Below are 14698 nucleotides of genomic sequence, written 5' to 3'. Positions count from 1 at the left end.
AGTAAACGTGACAAACTACACAGACAGCTACCTATAAATTATAATTGTTACTTCAACCTTAATCCTTTTCATACACTTTTGAAAAATCTGATCAAATCTGGTGGTTGACATAAATGATCTTATCACAAATAATTATTGTGATAAAAGATTGTTTTCATGTTTGGATTATACGTCCTTCGTCTGGTACATGCACAGTATATAATGTCTGCCTCAAGGGGTCTCTCAATCATAAAACAATAACAAAAGACCTTGTTTGATGACGTTGGGAAGCAGTGTGGGATTATGGGAATTGTTGTCTCGGGTGGTTCCCCCGTGCTTTTGTGCTTCTATGGATCTAAATCGAAATAACTCTGCACTGAATCTACACTGCATACATCCACAGCGGCACAGTGTACTGTACTGCGGAAGAAAGTAAAACTGAGAGAAAGAGAGACTAGTATTTACAGCACCACCTTCCTTAATGTCCGAAACTGGCTCTGACCCTGACTGGATATAAATTTTAGATTTTTTAGAAACCTAATATTTCAAGAACCAATTTCCTGCACTCCTCACAGAAAGCCTGACAGAAATAGTTCATAAAAAGTGCAGCACTGATCCAAACACTGGCTTCTTTTTGGCTGTGTTTCTTATCAGTTATTGCAACACTCTCAGCCAAATAATGGACTTGTTGTTATGAAAGTGCCGGCATTGGGCAATTGTGTTATGACTGTGGATCAATTAATACTAAAGCACACTGAGGGGGGATTTGATAGGACTGGTGAAAACATGAAAACATGAAGGGAGAGATGGTGTACAATGACTTGATTAATATCAATACTTGATTACTATAAGCACTTAAAAGTATCTCTTCTAACCCCACTTTGTCACCCCACAGGGATAATGTGTTACTTTACCAAATTTGAATGATTAACATAGTCACCAATAGTTTGTTATTCACCACACACAAATTGACTTATTATGCTTTAGTGGGGACCAAAGTCTGCAAACATGGCTTTTTGTCAGTGTTTTTTACAGAATATAAGTGTAAAAATAATTATATCAAACTTTCTCTTCAACAAACATGTAGAGAAGAGACATTCCCCTGATTCGGTCACCTAAGCTCTGTCCTATCAATGCACTGCCACACACACATTCTGACCTATACACCTTAGTGGGGACTGTGAATAAGCTGTTCTTCAGAAGGACTATTGAACCACCTAACAAACATGCAGAGAAACACGATTTTTTTTTACATATTTTACATATTTGACCAAAGAAAACTCTTTGTAGACCTAAAAAAGACAAAAAAAACAAATAAGAATTTGCCGTAAAACTGTATTTTTAGCAAGTAGAAAAAGTGTTTCCTAATGGCGACATAAAATTCTGCTGCTGTCGTGAGGTCTCGTCTCCATCGATGAGTGAGTGATTCCTGCTGTTGCCATAAATAATACTCAGCTCGCTCCTGGATGATATGCAAGCCAACTTCATATCAGCAGTAGTTTCAGAAACCTCTTGCCTTTGCAAACAGCTGGGCTACATTCATCACTTTCTATTGCTAGTTTCCCCCCTTCCTGCCTTTTTCCTTGCTTCACCCCATTAGCCTCTGCCACACCACGCATTTCATTCAAAGATTATCAATCAGGAAAAAGTCGTTCCCCAATAGAAAATCATTCTGACGCTGCAGTATTTTTTGTGTAAGATGATGCGAATCCATAAATAGTGAATAATGTCTAACATCTGCAAACATCCATCAGTCATGAAGACACTTCAGATAATTTGCAGCACCACTTGTGCTTCGAGGCCCAGAATGAAAACTAAAGCAAAATATTTGAGAAACATTTCCATATGTGATACGTTTTCTATGATTGTTTTTTAAAAAAATATTTAAAAATATATAAGACATATCATTTTAAGACGAATGTGCTCTAAAGAAAGACTCAAAAGACTTTTAAACGTTAAACTGAATTGGGTTTTGGGTTCTAATATGTTTTATTTGTTGTGTTGAGACATTTTGTTCGGGTGGTATTTTTGAGGAAAATACTACAGACTTTAAAATAAAGATGACAGATAAAAAGTCAAGGAACAGTGAAGAGAACAAGACTATTTAAAAAGATGACATTTTTTCATCAACAAGCCAAATATGCCCTTTAAGAAATGAAGCATCACATAAGCACCTCAGGTCCTTATATGGGAAGCAATAGCTACATTATCTTTGTTATCATGCAGTGCAAGCAGCACATATTGGCTTTTACCAAAGCTTAATTGCTTAAGTGCTTCCTTTTAGAGAACTTTCCTTTTTTTCAAAGAAGTTGGGAACATTTCTTTGCTAATTGACGGGTATAAAGGTTCACGTATTGATTTAAAATGATGAAAGATGTTTCACGCAGAGGTTAATTGTAGCACTAGCAGATTGTCTTCATAGACAGTACCTTTCTCTTCAAACATGGGATTTTAATTTTATTGCATTTGGCCATTAAAAAAATCTATTACTAGAAAATGGGGAAGTTCATTTCAGGCCACAGTTATTTCAGTTATTTATACATTAATTCTGCGATCTACTTGTGTCCCCGCCCCCGACCAGAATCCCATAAGGAAACACGCTATAGTAGTGTTTTTATTTACAGTGTATAACATGTACAAACGGTCCATAGACTCCCATAGTGGCTGAGCTTCCCTGGAAGTGATGTTTTGCCACATTTATCCAATCAGCCGCTCGCACATCGAAGTAAAAAAAACAACCTATTCTGTGCTGTTACATAGATATAAACTGATTTTAATGTCACACAGTGTGTGAAATGTGAGTGACACATTTTTATGTCATGACTGAGCAGGTGAGACGCCGGCAGTGCTTGTAAAGTGAGACAGCTTCGTACAGCAGCATGTCGTGGCGTTTTATATAGGTTGGCATTTGTATTTTTTTATCCCACTCATGATTTTTAGCCTCTCAAGAATCTAATGGCATGACTACAGGCCTGTGTCTCACACCGAGTTTCTGGGATTGAGTCTGGACAAGTAACGCGTTGGTAAACAACACGATCATTTGCCAAAGTGCTGTGGAAAAAACTTGAGACGGCTTCGCTTCTGTCTCTCTCTCTCTGTATGTGTGTGGGGGAGACAAACTAGGTCAAATCAGAACCACAGTGTTGCGGTAATTACTCAGAGGTCCGCAGGGGACCATAGATGACGGCTAATAAAAGGCTAAAGCAGGATAAAACCTGGTCATTGTTGTACTTAAACCATTAGAGAGTTTATCCTGAGACTTGATCAGTTCACAGTGTGTGATCAGGAGTTCTGCTCTGCCTGAGTTTCCTCCAGAGAGACGGCCTGTGTGTGCGTGCACGTGTGGATGAGCCACTGCTGGGGGGATCAGAGTGTGGCCTGAAGTTAACTGGATATTGATTTGGTGTAGAGCAGTCCCCAAGACAGCTATTTGAAGGTACAGATAAATAAAAATAGTCTGGTTGATAATGTGAATTCAGACCTGACAGTGATTCTTTATGTTTTTCTTTACCGTCCTCTTGCTTTGGGTTTCCGGGGGAACAGGGTCAATAAACAGAAGGTGACACTTGGACCGGCCCATGTGAAGGAGAATATGAAGTTGGGATGAATCTGGAATTATCCCATCATGTTGTGTGAAATGCTACCCATTTAGAACCCTTCTAAAGGTGTAACTTAATTGTTTTTAAATGTCCCCCTGGGGACAAATCTAGTTATTTGAACTGAACTCGATAAATATCTTAGGAACACATTCTTTCATTACAAGAAAACAAATAATGAAAAGGTAATCCAGTGATTACGGTCCTCTCCAAAGGTACTTTGAAAATCATGTACACATATTTTTGGAAAAAAACTCTTTATCTATTCCTGCATCGCTCTTATGAGTGATTCTAGCCTCAAACCAAACAACGGAGCAATACAGTGACATTTATTTGTGTGATACAACGTAACATGTATATCAAAACTGTCTCCAAAAGCTGGTAATTGGGCTGCTGCTGAGCAGGCAATCGTGGATGAGTTGTGCCGTGACAGCAGCCATTAAGTTGTGTACAGAGAGCACCAGGCTGGCTGGAGGCCTCCGGGGAGATATGTCAGAGCCTTTTAGTGGAAGAAGAGAAGAGTGATGAAGCACCCCCACCTTCACAAGTCTCCCATTCAATGAGCTGCTCGGCCACTTAAAGAACACCAGTGATTGGCAGCCCAAAATCTGCAAACTGCTTATGTGCTGCTAAAATGCATGAATAATACATGCCCTGCGAAGGATATGTTGCAGTGTCTTAAAATGGACCCGTGTATCAATAGCTACTGTATACACCTTTGAGGTTAATAAATATTCTGTCGGTGCTGCTGTTATGGTGATTTTTTTATGGATCTGTGGTTTGTGGCTGTTATAATAAACTGGCAGCAGGAGCAAATGCACTTGATGATGCGAAAGGAAGCGCACTGTATGGGATGTTTGGCCTTGGTAGGACGAGGTTTGCTTTGGTTTGGTCTGTTTAACGTTCCACTGTTTGGGACCTATCTATCATTATAAACAGGTCAGCACATCTCACCTTTTTGGGCATTGACTGAGGAAGATTTGGGTCCAAACACTCACACAAAAGTTTCCTGTAAATGTATAAAAAATTGAACGTTAGTTCAAAATATATACGATAAAAAGTAAACAGAATTGCTTGACAAAAGTAGGTTTTCTAAAGAGATAGGTAAGGGCATGGTACTTGCTTTTTGTTTTTATTTAACCAGGACCATTGAGATCAAGAACCTCTGATTAAGAGAGATATGGTCACGACAGGCAGCAGCACAAATGAAATATCACATTCCCGCTATAAAAAAACATAACAGACAATAAAATAGAAAGTATGAATATAATACAATTTCAGGATATAGATTTGAGATGAACTCACATAGCTTAACGTTTTCTCCTGGAGCTCACAACAGTCCTGAGAGTGCAGAGGAGGTGACAACTGTGCCACACATTAATATTGCAGTATTATCGTTGCTTGTTACATGCTGTAGTAATTGGTGTGTGTTATTGTTGTGACACAAGAGAGAAGTAATCTAGACAATCAGCTACGATCTCGTTTTCATCTAAATGAGCAGCTGTGTGTGAGACAACGTGCAGGGACCGTCTACAAACATCAAAAAGCAAAGGATCAACATCTTCTAAAATGGCTACGCACTTAATTAGTCACCTGTAGGTTGGAGTACAACACAATTTATGAAAAAACAAACAAACCTATTCAAGAAAATTTTGAAACAACATGTTCTTTTTTTGAAGACATTGCACTGTATTTTTGGAGATGATATTAACGACTGTTATGAATAAAAGTCCCCAAAAAATATGTAAATGTATTTTTCTTTCCAAATATTTGTTGTAGAAGACTAACTGTGGCGCTGTTTTAGAGACACACCGCTGCGTTACAGTGAGGATAATGAACATTTTCTTTTTGCGACGGTCCCCGTCCGTTTATCTCACAGCCAGCTGTTCATAGACGAATGCCTGTTTCGATAAAAGCACGGATTAGTTGATTGTCTATCTTACTTTGGGAGGGAAAAATCCACCACTTGTGGGCAAAACAATAATAATAACATATAAAAATGACATGCATTATTAATGTGTGGCCACGAGTTATGTATCTCATTCCCACATGTAATTATGCATGGCCACAAGTTCTTTTCTTTCTTTTTTCCACGGATGCTCCGAAGCGGAGACTGTTTACCAGCACCTTTCCTTTTACACCCTGCGTGAAAAACACAATAAATACCAGATGAATGTGAATCTCCTTATTTGTTTTGGATGTGGATTTCCTCAGTGCTGAGTGGAACACCTTTTCACACGGCGTTGTTTTTGTGTCGCCAATAAAACTTAAAACTGTGGGATCAGTTTGAACATCATGATGACAAGTCTTATTTCATCCTGAAATACTTACATCAACTGGCAGCAACATGGTTTGTGGGTATATTTGTGCCTCCCACAGGCTGTGACTGCAATATATGACATTTCCATCACTGTATATCAACCTAATTGTGCCCCTCCCCCCCTGTAATGACAGGGGGTTCAGGACATGTTTATTACCCCATCTATTGCAGCATTTCCTTGTACATTTTGCATATGCTGTGTGATATAGATAAAAGGAGGGCAAATGGCTTTGCCTCCATGTACGCCGCTTCTGACGAGCTATTTGAATGCAAAATGGCAGCACGGCACACACGGGTGATTAGTATTCGAGCAATATCCGTGCTCTTAAGGTCATTAGAACAGATAAACACATGCGGCACATTTGCAGAATCCTTAATGCCAAATTGTCTGCTTTCTCTCCAGGCAAAGGCAGCTGTGAAATGAAATAATATTTCCATTTTAATGCCGAGACAAACGCGACCAAACTGCAGTGTTATTCAGAAAGAGGAGCAGGCTTTAGGATGACAAGATTAGCTTCTTTATCCTCTGCCTCCTACTTCACTCTCACTGTGTCATGATTACCCAAATAAGCCTTTCCTCGAGCTTTTTTCCAAGACGCGCTAAACGGTGGCTTCTGTTCAGCAGCCCCGGGGCGACATCACAGCCGACCTCCCACCAAAAGTGTGGCATCAAACAAATTCATCCACTGTGAATCATCACTGCGGCGTGCACAAGTGAAATCTAAATGTCATCTTCTACTTAACAGGTTACTACCTAATGAGAGCCCCAGTGCTCTGTGTTGTTTTCCTCAAATTGCCTGCATACATGGAGCTCTTTAAATGTTATTGTACCATTTTTTAAGGTGTTGTTAGACTGAAAGTGGAATAAGTTACTGCTAATGTTGCACCACATAAATATTAATGCCTCTTGAGGCACCCACCTGAATATATGTGACATCTACATTAATAATATGCATATGATCGCACGGAGGAAGTGCTATAATCCTCTTGCACGGGGCAAATTCGAGATACTACATGTAGTTTATGGTATTAAATTAAATTAAATATCAACAAATGTCTGTTTAATTCACACCATTGTCAAATGGGTTCACACTATGCTGATCAAGCCACGTAACGCTCTGTGTTTTTCTGTATACCGTAGCTGTACTTTGATCTCGTGTTGCTTGGCAACATTCCTGCTCCGCACACAGGAAGTGATTTGTAGTATGTCAAGACAGACGGAGGCAACGGCGTACACTGTGCTAGCAAAGTGAAAATGACTGCAACAGGTGGGAGTTTAACTGAAAACACAAAGAAAAGATAGTGCTCAAAAAACAAACAGACAAATTCACCCCTGCACTGCTGCTATATACACACAGGTCTGATAGTTTTGCTTGACAGAGCCCATTTGTCATCGTTTCAATACATGCAAACCAAACAGAGGCAAACTAATAACATTAACGACAACATAGAATAACCCAAAAAATATAAATAGATACATTTTGCACTTTACCTTTATTTAAAAACAGTCAGTTGCAGGCAGTTTGTGGAAAGTTGTTCAGTTTAATACACAAAATGACCAAATTATACAAGAGTTTAATTTTAAATCCTGCTTCTCTGACACTGAAAGCAGTTTCTTCAAGTTCAGTTCTTTGTTACATCAAAAATAATCTGTTTTTTTATGCAACAAAGATGTGATGGTAATTTTCTGATAAGAGCTTTACAGTTCCAATTATTATTTCACCCCTTCATCATGGCCATAATCAGCAATAAATCTGTGAGTGGAATCTAATGCACTTTTCCACTATACAGTTCCAGTACGACTCGGCAGAGCACGGCTCGACTCTACTCGGTTTGGTTTACTTTTCTATTACTATAGTACCTCCTCAATGTGGGCGGAGTCTTTAGCACAGCCGCAAGTAACTGCCGGGAGGTCGTTTTAAATGCGTCACACACAAACTTGTGACTACTAACTCGTAGAGTCGAGCCGTGCTGTGCCGTGCCGAGTCGTCCTGCAACTGTGTTGTGGAAAAGTGTCATAAATGTGTCTTGAAATGACATGACCGTGGCTTACAACTGTGTGTGCATGCTTGTATTTGTGATCTCTTTAGGACCTTATCTGACATAAACAATGACCTTGTCAGGACCATTAGTTCTCATGGAGACCAAAACCTGGTCCAAATCAGGCAAAAACCCTGGTGGTTAATGATTAAGGTTAGGGATAACTCTTTGTTTAGCCTGTCCAAATCAATGGAAGCCTATGCAGTGTCCTCAGAAGAACAGCTGCTTAAACCTATGTGTGTGTGTGTGGCTGTGTTAAAAACTGATGACCTGACCTGAGCCGCTCACTTGGCCCATGCTGAGATAATCTTTGAACAGGGTCGACTCAGGGATAATGTGACTTGCAGCTTAAATTATCCACGTTTCGGTGGATAAGCCGCCCGTTGTGTCAAGAGAGATGCCACCGAGTTAGTGATGATTCAGAAATGCTTACATTTATTTTAAAAAGTCACTTTTCAACTCCTGTGACATAATTCATTTTTGTGCACCACTAACTCTGAATAGATGTCATATATGAGGATGGAAGACTACAGACCTATGAGTAATTTGAACTTTCTTGGACATCCAGTGCTTTAAATACTGTCTTCGCAGTGGATTTGACTGTACATCAGCTTCACTGACGTACCTATAAACACACACACTGACCTCCATCTCAACCACCAGCCAACACAAATATTTGACCTTTATGAAATGACCCAGAAAGTGTGACTTTCACAGTATTTCTGTTTGTGCAGCTTTAGTGGAGCTGGAGGTCAGAGAGAGGGAGTGTCTCACTTGCAAACACATTCTTAGACTTTGTGATGCCTAAGTCTAACCGTTGCGTTGTTTTATGTCGTGACATGAACCTAGAATTAAACTGCAAAATCAGGGTGAGGACATTTTCTGCCCGTCACTGATGAAGAATGAACATTCATACTTGTTTTTTCTATTTTATTTTCTGTTTGGGCTTCACTTGGACATGTGACGAGAGCAGGCTGGCAGGAAACACATTTTTGGACATTTGCATTCCCACGTAAAGCCCATCTGGACAAATCAGTACATGTCTCATAGTGGCTTGTGGGTCATTCTAGACGGGAAGGAAAAACAACAGGTTTTGTTGTTTAGTTTGCTGTACTTATAAATATACATGCATTGTATCTCCAAACAGGTTTCATCACGCCTTCTTGTTAAAGCGTAACTAAACCCCAAAAGAGAACTTTACAGTTTAGCGTAAAGTATTGCTTGATTGCTTGACTACATGCTTTCATCACCCTCTTGTGTAATCAACGCGAGGCTCCTTGTCCTAGACTCCTCTTCACTTAACGCTGGATCTGTGGCCTCGTTGCTTTTCTCTCTCCACGTCTGGGGATGCGGTTTGTTGAGAGGCTTCTCTCACTGAGCAGCTCACATAGCTGCAACTGCGTATCAGATTCCCACAACTTTTCAGTTCAACTTTATTTATATAGCGGTGATTCGTAACATACATTATCTCAAGGCACTGTACACAGACAAACCCAACATAAGCAAGCACTTGGCAACAGTGGTGAGAATACAAACAGGAGGAAAATCTGCCTCAACAGGTTTGGGTAGGAGAGAGGAGAGAAAGGAGGGGGAAGGGAAGGGGGTTAGTGAAGGAGAGGTGGGTGAAAAGAAGGGTAGTGAGGAGAGAAGAGATAGAAACCTCAAACGGTTATATTTATATTTAAAAGGACAAGCCGTAGATGAAGGATGGATGAGGATAGTAGTCATGCTAGCAGTAAGTGGAGGAGAAAAAACCACTGCTCCCCACTCTTACTCCCTCCTCCTCTCTCTCACTCAGCTCTCAGCCCATGTGTTGGCATTTTTCTACAGAGGGGGTGTGGTTCAGGGCTGCCACCTCACACTCTTTTGACCGTACACTCCGATTTCTCAAGCCGAAAAAAAAGAACCCATCTTATCTGTCTAATCTAGGCGTTAAGTATCCCCGACAGGTATGTAATATGTAGGCCAATCAATGTGTGGAGTATTGATGCTCTTAAACTTTAAATTAAGTTTCTTCTTATTTCTGTGCGTGTTGTGGGAACATTTAAAGCCATATCAAGAGCTTTTTTCATGCTAAATTATTTTACTGCCTCACTGACACTGCAACAATTATTCAACACATAACATTTAATGTCAATCAAGAAGGTTTTTAATACCAAGTAAAATATATTCAACCATGACCTTTATGATCCTTTAAATCTGAAACACAGGTCTATAAAGTACACTGTAGTCACATATGCAGTCATCTACAGTAGTTTTCCAGTGTGGGGAAAGCCCAAATCACTCTCAGCTGAATGCTCAGCTCATGTGTACTTGTGAAGGCCCTGCAAGGCAGAATGCAGGTTATGAATCTGAATGAATTGAGGTGCTGCACAGCTGCAGGTGGCCACCTCAAAATCCACCTGAATGCAGGAAATCACATCTGCTGAATCCAACATTTTCCATCGCCAGCAGGGCACCCCAGTGTGGCTCATGTGTGGCTGCGTGTGCGGCAACATTAATTACACCTTATGAATACACTTACATCTTAGTCCACCTGTCTTCCAAATAAATATGTGTCCTGTGATGACATTTTTAAAATCCAACAATTCACTGTTATAATTACATGCTGCTTGAAATGTCCACTTTACCCCACATTTTTCCCAGTATGCCTATTGGATTTTAAAGGTCGCTATGAGATTTCTGATGACTCATCCTGCACTCGGGAGCAGGGGAGGGGGTGAGTCCAGTCATGCATCTCCAACCTATTGCTGAGTTTCTGTGGTCTCTCCTTTCTGGGGCAGTTCCCTGGCCTTACACATCGATAACATATGTAGCCTCACAGCAGTGGTGACAAGTCTTCCACAACAGAAAGAATGCTGTCTTGCATTTTTACCTATGTTCTCATGCCATTTCTTTGCCATAAAATGCCAATCACTAAGGCAATAATAACCCTCCCTTACAGCTAGTTTTAATCGGAGAGCCTTATCCTGAGGACTTCAAAATTGACGTACCACTGTGTTGAATTAGTGCTGCTGCATTGGTACCAGGGGACGTGAATTTGCATTACATTGTTTGAAAAGAATTGACCCGTTCAGCCCTTTTTTAGCTTTCAAATCTAAAATCTATCAACACACACTGATCCAGTAGCTCTTGGTCCCAGACCTGCCAGTCTGATTCCCAGTCCGCCTAAAATGGAAACCATCACAAATTGGTTTCTGGTCTCCCACAAATCCATGAAGCTCGGTGTGAATAATTACTTAAAACCATGAGTGATGGTGTCAATAAGTCAACCCAAGGTTAATTCAAGAGGGAGAAGTCTGCAAATAATTCATCACCAAAAACTTGGGGTAGAATATTTTTAACATACGCAGTGGACGAGAAGCTGATCTGCAAATGACTGGAGATTTATATATAATTGAAAATTGAAAACTGAAAAACATATTTTCTTTTGTCTTTCTTTTAACTTTGGTATAAAAAGTATATAAAATATTGTGTTTATTTTGGTTTGCCTAATCCAAATAACCTTAGGGTTGACATTATTGACTAAAACAGGGACTATAATTGTTATTTTCCGAAATAATTAATACAGATCTACTTTAAAAGCCATTATTCGACCTTTACAGAAACTTAAAATGTGAAAAGTTTAAGTTTTAAAGTACTTGCGGGACTATTTTGAGACAGATGTGCCCATCACATAGAAAACAGTGACACAGAGCTTTGAGACACGTGTCTGCTTATAAGTGAGAAATCAACTGTAAACTTTCCACCGGGCGTCTGACGCTTGCATAACTTCTGCGATTTGCAAATCTGTGTATTACGTAGGTTTTTTTTTTTTTTTTTTTTAGGAATGAGAGAACCAGATATTTACGAGAACACAACTTTAAAGAGGAAAATAAAATATTGATTCCACTCTACATGAGCTCTGTATTTCTGGAGAGGAAGGACCACAGGCATGCAATCTTAATCAAGTGTCAAGAGAGATGTAGAGATGCCATCTGGTGGTCCAATTGCAGCCAAGCTGTTAGGAGGAGCGTGTTCTCTCTCCGAGAAGCTCAGACTCTATGAGGACTGTGAGATTCTCATCACAAGGCTGCAGTGCTCCCTTGGTAAATGCTGGCAAGCTGCTTTTGGTGACTGAAAGTGTTCCAGTTTGTTTGCCATGCAAATGATGTGGTGGCTCATATGAAGCAGCCTCCCCTTGACTGGGAAATCAGCAAGTAATTGTTTTAGTGTTTCTTTTTGTATTTGTTTGGGGTTACTTGGAGTGTTTTCTAGTACCATGCTCCTGATTTCAAAAGCCTGTGAGCCCTCAAGCAGAAAAATGGTGTTCCCACTGAAGCCTGTGCAACCCATTGGGATGTCATATGTGTACCACCATCAGTTCAGTTTTTTAGCAAAAGAGAATTTGGAACAACAATGTGTGATGTGATCATTTTCTGTCAGGCTGCTGAGGTGTAGCCAGTACCCAGGAAACATTTGTTGAACTAAAAAGCAGAAAGTAGGAGACTGTCCTCCAAGGAAACATACATAATATGTCGTATGCAGGAATTACAACCTATATTACATCTGGTACCTTGGATGTGTCCGCTGAGGTTTCCACTGGCAGTTTGTGGTTAAAGCATTGTACTTTGTTGTGGTCAACACAAAGTTGACTTCTACTTCTACGTCTTCTTTTGTCTTCTTTCCTAACCTCACTTACATCTGTATGTAGTTGTGTTGAAGAATACCGGACTGGTGTGCTAACAAACCTTTTATTCAGGGGTTGGCCAAAAATGATCCATAGTAACTTTCCTGTCAGACTCAGGAGGCAAGAGAGGCCATCTTTGTGGAACTAACAAAGAAATGTTTAAAAACATGCATTGGCTATGTCTACAGTAGCTCCCACTTGCAAAAGAGATTATAATCCCAATGTGATTTTGGTTGGAGGTTGACATCAGCATTCTAGTGAATCTGGCATAAGAGGGAGAATCATAATTTTGGATATATCAACATTACCCTTCTCCTCATTTTGACCCTTAACCTTTCCCTGGAGGTTAGATACTAGCAGTGTGAAACAGGACACACATTGAATAATGTGATACCAGCAGATGAAACATATATTTGCTAGAGATTCAACATGCCACCATGAAATAAGGTGTTCTACACAATAGCAGAAATGTAAAAAATCTCCTTGGAATACTAGAAGACCAGTTTTGGTTTGTACAAAAGAGTAGAAGTTTCATGAAAAACATATCAATTTACCCGGATTTAGTTAATCTGGGACTTCCCTTTTGAAGTGTGCCCCTGAGAAATCTCTTGTTCGAAGAATTAGTATTCTCTTACACTTGACCCTACCTCTTTATCTCAACAAGAAGCAGGACTCCCAGGCCTACACAGGAATGCTCATAGGTTGCATGGGCATGGGGTAAAATGGAATTGAACCTTAGCCACTACTGCCCACCCACCAAATAGAGAGTGTTGTGGTTAAGGGTCAAAAAGCAGTTGAAGGTTGGTTGAAGGTGCCTTGCAAAGAGATCAGTCTGATTGGATGGCTTCTTGTTATTCCTCTCTTCTGATTGGTTTTCTTCCCAGTTTGTCCCGCCCTAACATTTTTGTCTAGTTTTTATTCGTTGACCAAAGTGTCAGTAGCTTTCGTCTGGTTTTCATCTGTGCAAAAGGGTCAGTGATGAACATTTTTCATCATTGTTTTCGTTAACGAAATGAACACTGTTTGGGCCAAGGCTACATCCATTGAAACTGATGTATCAAAGCATATGACAATGTAATTCATACTGTACATTTAAAAAATAAGTAAAGTCCCCTGTAACCTGTATTCCCTTGAATGGCTTTGGTATCTAAATTGATACTCACTGGATAAATAATCAGTAGTTTCATGATCCCAAACCCTTGTGTCACATTTTCTTCAATACAGCTTGATGTCCTGTTTGTTAATTATGATCCCATTTTTTGTAAAATAGATGATAAAAGCAGGGTGTGCTTTATTGTGTGGCTACTTTAGTGAGTGGAATGTGACATCACCCCTCACTCATTCTTCAGCTCCACCCTCACATCCAACAAACAGCATGACACTGACCAAACTGCCAAACTCAAGCCTTCAGAATTGTATGTTTTTACCCCCCCTGTAGCTTTTCAAGTGCAAACATCTACACAATACAACTACACAACACACTTCAAATTGAACACCTAGCTTCTACCTGCAAACACTGCAGGTGTTCTGACTGTAATTGCACATGTAAGAACTGCATGTTTTCCTTGACTTAGCAATATTTAGCTATCGGCTGACACTGCACCCTCCCAAGGGCAGATCCAGTTTGTTCTCTGGGATGCTCAGGTTGATGAAGAGAATTATGCTCCACAGATTCCTCACAAATTGCACACTCCTCTGTTGTAATTTTCTTGAAAAGTGTGACCTGCGCTCAGCAGGTTGCTGTCCTGGGGTGGCTGGCTGCTGTTTTGCTGATGAGTTACTTTGCAGTGTTCGCACTGAGCAGTTGCCCTCAGTTTACCTCTGTGTTGGGAGTTCTCCGCTCCGCCCTCGCGCACAGAGCATCTGAGAATGACGGGCTCGGGCTCACGTCCAGGAAGTGCTCTGTTGCAGATGATGAGGAAGCCCTACACTCAGACAGCATGTGATATCTCATAAAAATGAATAGTAAAGGGGGTTTTAAGCCTTATTGCCCCATTGAGCGTTTACGGAGCATGCATGCTGTTTCTGAATATCCCCCCACACACCTGCAGACATCATTACATGTTTGGCTGGTTTTATTCTGCTTTGCAATTT

This window comes from Solea solea, chromosome 5 (assembly GCF_958295425.1).
Source record: "Solea solea chromosome 5, fSolSol10.1, whole genome shotgun sequence".
In the NCBI taxonomy this organism is placed as follows: Eukaryota; Metazoa; Chordata; class Actinopteri; order Pleuronectiformes; family Soleidae; genus Solea; species Solea solea.
This window is presented reverse-complemented; position numbering follows the sequence as displayed.